Raw genomic sequence first — 6,023 nt, 5'->3', positions numbered from 1 at the left:
CTTATTCCACTGAGCCATCTCCCCGGGCCCTTTTATACAATTTAGAAAAATTCCGATTTTTATTAGTACATGTCTGCAGTGAGTAATTATGGCACTCGTCATGGTGAGCTGGTACATGTTCATAACACGTCTTAAGTTGCTGGACTTTTTTTTTTTTTTTAAAGTTTGTATTTTATTTTATTTTTAATTTTATTTATTTAAATGTGTGTGTGTGTGTGTGTGTGTGTTTGGCCTGCTCAGCCCACCAGGGGGCGCGGCTGGCTGGCGTGTGGTGCTGGGGAATTGAACCGCGGTCCCTGTGCTTTGCTAAGCTTGTTCTAAGTAGGTGCTTTAGACCACTGAGCCATCTCACCAGCCCTGGACTTCTTTTTAAATAAAAAAATAACTGTAGTAAGAAAAGGACCTAAAATGAGAGATGATTATAATCTCATCTAGGGCAAAGGGAACAAAGGAAGAACTGATTTAAAAGAAACTGTAGGGAGGCGGGTGGAAGTGGCGCGGTGCGCTGGTACTCTTGGAACCCTCTGGCCCTGTGAGGGTGATCCTAAAAGATTGCACCTGATGTGGACTTTATGCAAAGCTGGTCGCTGACAGCTCGTGCATAGGAACAAGAGATGATGTTGGAGCCAAAGGAAGAGGAGCAGTCTTCAGAATATGAAACTCAGGGCTGGTGAGATGGCTCAGTGGTCTAAAGCACCTACTCAGAACAAGCTTAGCAAAGCACAGGGACCGCGGTTCAATCCCCAGCACCACATGCCAGCCAGCCCCGCCCCCTGGTGGGCTGAGCTGGCCACACACACACACACACACACACACACACACACACAAATAAATAAATCAAATTTAAACAAAAAAGAATATGAAACCCAGCTACCAGGGAACCACAGTACCAGTCAAGAGGTCTTCCGCCAGCACTTTAGACAGCTCTGCTACCAGGAAGTTCCTGGTCCCCAGGAGGCCTTGTGCCAACTAGGGTACTTTGTTGTGAGTGGCTGAGGCCTGAGAGCCACACTAAGGAGCAGATCCTGGAGTTAGTGGTACTGGAACAATTCCTGACCATCCTGCCAGAGGAGCTCCAGTGGGTGCGGGGACATCACCCTAAGAGTGAAGAAGAGGCCGGGACTGTGCTAGAAGACTTAGAGAAAGGACTTGAACCAGGACTGCAGGTTCCAGGACCTGCATGTGGACTTGCACAGGAAGAGCCATGGGAGGAGAAGGCACCTCTGGGACCAGAACAGGCAGCAGGCATCCAGCTCCAACCTCAGGAGATCCAGTTCAAATGTGAATTTCAGGAGACCCAGCCCTTCCCAGAGAGTGGTGAGAAACAGAGTTCTGGGGAGGAAGAAGAAGAAAAGAAAAGAAAAGAAGATCTTCCAGAACTCAAGGAAGAAGAATCACTGTCACAGCCACCCATTACTGAAGTGGAATCACACATATTCTTGGAAAACCTTACCACTGACACCTCAACATTTGAAGCTACCCCAGAAGTTGAAGGCACCTTAGAACAGCAGCAAAGAAATCCCAAAATGAAAAGACCAAGGCCATCCCCTGCTCAGGAAAAAAGTTTTGGACAGATGGTTGTCACCCATAAGAAAACTCCTACAGGCAAGAAAGACCATGAGTGCAGTGAATGTGGGAAAGCTTTCATTTATAATTCGTATCTTGTAATCCACCAGAGAATTCATTCTGGAGAGAAACCCTTTAAGTGTAGTGACTGTGGGAAAAACTTTCAATCAGAGCTCAAACCTCATTCAGCATCAGAGAATTCATACACGAGAGAAACCCTATGAATGTAATGAATGCGGGAAGGCCTTCAGGTGGGGTGCTCATCTTGTTCAACATCAGAGGATTCATTCAGGAGAAAAGTCATATGAGTAATGAATGTGGGAAGGCCTTTAGTCAAAGCTCATATCTGAGTCAGCATCTGAGAATTCACAGTGGAGAGAAACCTCTTATATGTAAAGGATGTGGGAAAGCTCACAGATGGAGTTCAGAGCTTATTAGACATCAGAGAATTCATGAGAACAAAGCAAGTACACCAAAGTGTACCAAAGGTGAGACAGTCTCCAGACAGACTTGTACTTTTGTCTAATCACTTAGAACAAGCACCCATAAAAATTATAAGCACCTTAAAAAAATTAAAAAAAAATAAAAGAAACTGTAGGAGATGGAGTTTCATGATGATAAAATCTGCACAGCATAGAGAGGTTTACGTGTGATAGAATGCTATTACTTTAATATGAACAGGAGAGAAAAAAGGAAAAGCAGTTAGAGATGGAAATATGAGTCTGGTCTGAAACTAAGAGTTTAGATCTCAGGCCAGGGAGATAGCTCAGAGGCATAAGCGCCTGCCTAGCAAGCGCAAGGTCCTGAGTTTGATCCCTAGTAAAAAAAAAAAAAAAAAAAAAAGGCTAGATCTCTAGACTTTATGGAAGTACAGGGAAGTATAGGCTAGAATCCACAGGGAAATTAGGACTAGAGAAAATAAAATGGGAGACATTGACAAGAAAGTGATATTTTGGGGCTGGTGAGATGGCTCAGTGGTCTAAAGCACCTACTCAGGATAAGCTTAGCAAACCACAGGGACCACGGTTCAATCCCCCAGCACCACATGCCAGCCAGCCCCGCCCCCCGTGGGCTGAGCAGGCCAAACACACACACACACACACACACACACATAAATAAATAAAATTAAAAAAAAAAGAAAGTGATATTTTAAGGACTGCAAGGGAACAAAGGCAAGAGAGAAGGAAGGCAAAGCGAAGATCTTTAAAAGCAGTATATGAAGGAGACAGAAAAGGGGCTGAGAATATAGCTCAGAGGCATAAGCGCCTGCCTGGCACGTGCAAGGTGCTGTGAGTGTGATTCCCAGTGGGGGGGGGGGGAGAAAAGACAGAAGGAGTGGTACAAGGGGTAGGAAAGGATAAAGGATATATCTATATCTATATATCACCAAAGAAGCATTGAAAGATTTAAGAAAAGGTCTTGGATTTGACAAGAAGTAAGCGAATATTCTATAGAAATAGTTTCAGTAATTTGAGTGAAGTGGAGATGGAAGATAGATTATAAAAACAAGTGTGTATTGCCACTTGCGGCAGGCAGTTTTGCCACTGAGCTGTCTCCTCAGTTTGGAAGATTACTTCTAAATAATCTTGTTCGTTTTTTAAATTTTTAAAAAATTTTGATGTATTTGGTACAGTCTTACCATGCAGCTCAGACTCACAGTGATCCTCCTGTTTCAGCCTCCTCAGACCTGGGACTACAGGCATGCACCACCACGCCCAGTCTCGGTGGCCAGCTCAGTGTGCCCAGAGGTGGGGCTAGCATGGCATGTGGTGCCAGGGATTGAACCCCATCCCTGGGCTTGCCCAAGCAGGCGCTTAGTCCATTGAGCTATCTCACCCGCCCTAAATAATCTTCTTCAACAAATCTTTTCACCTGCCTGGAAAGTGTGAGGTCCTGAGTTCGTTTCCAGGGAGGTACACACCCTTCCAAAAAACAAGTCTTGCAAAGCAAATTATATGAATTTTAAAGATAGATTCTTCCAGTGTCACTGTTCCTTTGTATAATTTCCTACATTACCACAGTTTTATTATTTTTTATGATTTTATAATTTGACTCATTTGAACACCGTGTATATTAAACATCTAAAAAAACAGCAAGTGTGTACGCGGAGTCTGTGTGGCGAATGAGTGTTGGAGTGTTTCCACTGAAAGGCAGAGAAACGAAGAGAAAAAAGTTGCCTTAAGAGGGCGGGAGCCCCTTTTCTGCGAGGGCGGAGCAGGGCCTCGGCGGGGAGTCCGGGTCCTGCGGTCGGCCTGGGGCCCTCGCCTCTTCTCCCACCTGTCGGGCGGGCAGGAGCTCACGAGACTGTCCTCCTGCATCTGAATTCTTCCTACAAGTATGCTGATTTCTAGGAACAAGACAAGGATGTCCACTGTCACCACTTACTCAATATAGTTTTGGGAATTTTAGCCAGATAATTAGACAAGAGAAATACATAGAAGGGATAACAACAGGAAAGGAGGAAGTTAAGTCATCATTATTTGAGGATGAATGTGTGTATCTTGGATGAAGAAGTACAAATGGCAAATAAATATATGAAAAAATGTTCAACATCATTGGTCATCTGAAAGTCAATACTCTACATAGAAGACTCCAAGGTCTCCAGCGAAAGACTTGAATAACCAAATTCAGTAGTGTAGCTGGATATAAAGTCAACTCTCAAAACTCAGTAGCCTTCCTGTACACAAGTCATAAACTTCCCGAGAAAGAAATTAGGGAAGCTATGACTTTCATTATCAGCATCCAAAACAATAAACATAGGCATCAATCTAACAAAGTAAAATACTACTACATTGAAAACTGCAGTATTGTGAAAATTACTGAAGAGAATATCAGAAAATTAAAAAATAGCCTCTCTTCTTGGGTAGGAAGAAACAACAGTGAAAATGGCCATACTTCCAAAATTGTTACAGAAAAAGCAATTCTGGGCAAAAAGGCAAGGTGGGGAGAGGGATCATAATCCATAACCTGAAATTATACTATAAAGATTCTGTGATAAAAACAGCATAGTACTGACCAAAAAGAACAGCAACAGCAAAAAAAGATCAATGGAACAGAACAGATTAGAAGACAGAAACAACTCCAGACATACTCAGCCACCTTATCTTTGACAAAGAAGCTAAACACCTTTACTAGAAGAAAGACAGCTTCTCTAACACATGCTGCTGGAAAAACTGGCTAGCCACATGTCAAACCTTAAAACTAAACCTGTTATCATTCACTATGTACTAAACTAAAATCAAAATGGATTGAAGATTTAAGTATTAAAATAGAAACACTAAATCTGCTGGAAGACAGACTAGGTAATATTCTTGAAGACACTGTTGTAGGCAAAGAGTGAATAAAACCCTGTTCACAAAGGAAGTATCACAAAAATCAACAACTGGGATTTCATCTCAGTAAAAAGCTTTTTATTCAGCAAGAAAAACCACCAACAGACTAAAGTATGGGAAAAACTTCTACCATGCATTCCCTGAACAATGATGTTGAATCAGACTCCCTCAATCTTAAAGACCCGATCCAAAAAGGGGCGTATGAGATGAATGTGTATATCTTGGATGAAGAAGTACAAATGGCAAATAAATATATGAAAAAATGTTCAACATCATCAGTCATTTGAAAGTCACAAATTAAAACAACGCTGAGATTCTATCTCCTTGCAGAAAGAATGGCTGTCATCAAGAAGTCAACCAATAACAAATGCTGGTGGGGCTGTGAGGAAAAAGGAACCTTCACTGTTGGTGGGAGCTACACTGGTGCAACCACTATGAAAAGTGGTGCAGAGATTCCTCAAGAAATTAGCACTAGAGGTCCCATTTGACCCAGCCATTCCCCTTCTTGATATCTTCCCAAAAGAATTAAAAGCATCAGGGCCAAGGATTTAGGTCAGTAGTGCAGCACCTGCCTGGTGTGAGGTCCTGAGTTTGATTACCAGTATAAACAATTAAAAACATCATACTACAGTGAATATCCATATATCCATGTTTATAGGAGCACAGTTTTTATTTTTTGCTACTGAAAATTGAACTTGGGACCTTGCACTTGCCAGGCAGGCAGTTATGCTGCTGAGCTACCTCCCTGGCAGGAGCACAGTTTATAATAGCTAAATCTTGGAAAAAGCCCAAATGCCTATCAACTGATGAACAGATAAAGATGATGTGGTTCTTTTTCTACTCTGACATAAGGATAAGCTCAAAACAGTTCAAGGTAACAGATGTACCTCGAGACCCTACTCTTAAGTGAAATAAATTGAACACACATGTAAATACCACACTTTCTCTGGTGTGAGAAACCAAAACTGTAAATAAGAATCAAAATCTGTAACAATTATTGTGAAATAAGAAAATGTTTAAATGAAGTGGGATGGGCTGGTGAGATGGCTCAGTGGTCTAAAACACCTACTTAGAACAAGCTTACCAAAACACAGGAACCATGGTTCAATCCCCAGCACCACATGC

At 42.2% G+C, this 6,023-nt stretch overlaps 1 pseudogene; it reads left to right on the top strand.

Annotated features, from left to right (window-relative positions):
- Positions 1–494: 494 nt before the first annotated feature.
- LOC101566983 overlaps positions 495–6,023 on the top strand; it is a 14,484-nt pseudogene continuing 8,955 nt past the window's right edge.

Source organism: Octodon degus, unplaced genomic scaffold (genome assembly GCF_000260255.1).
Source record: "Octodon degus isolate 3935 unplaced genomic scaffold, OctDeg1.0 scaffold00084, whole genome shotgun sequence".
NCBI lineage: Eukaryota > Metazoa > Chordata > Mammalia > Rodentia > Octodontidae > Octodon > Octodon degus.
Note: the sequence above shows the minus strand (reverse complement) of the source record. Positions and strands in the feature narration are given on the sequence as shown.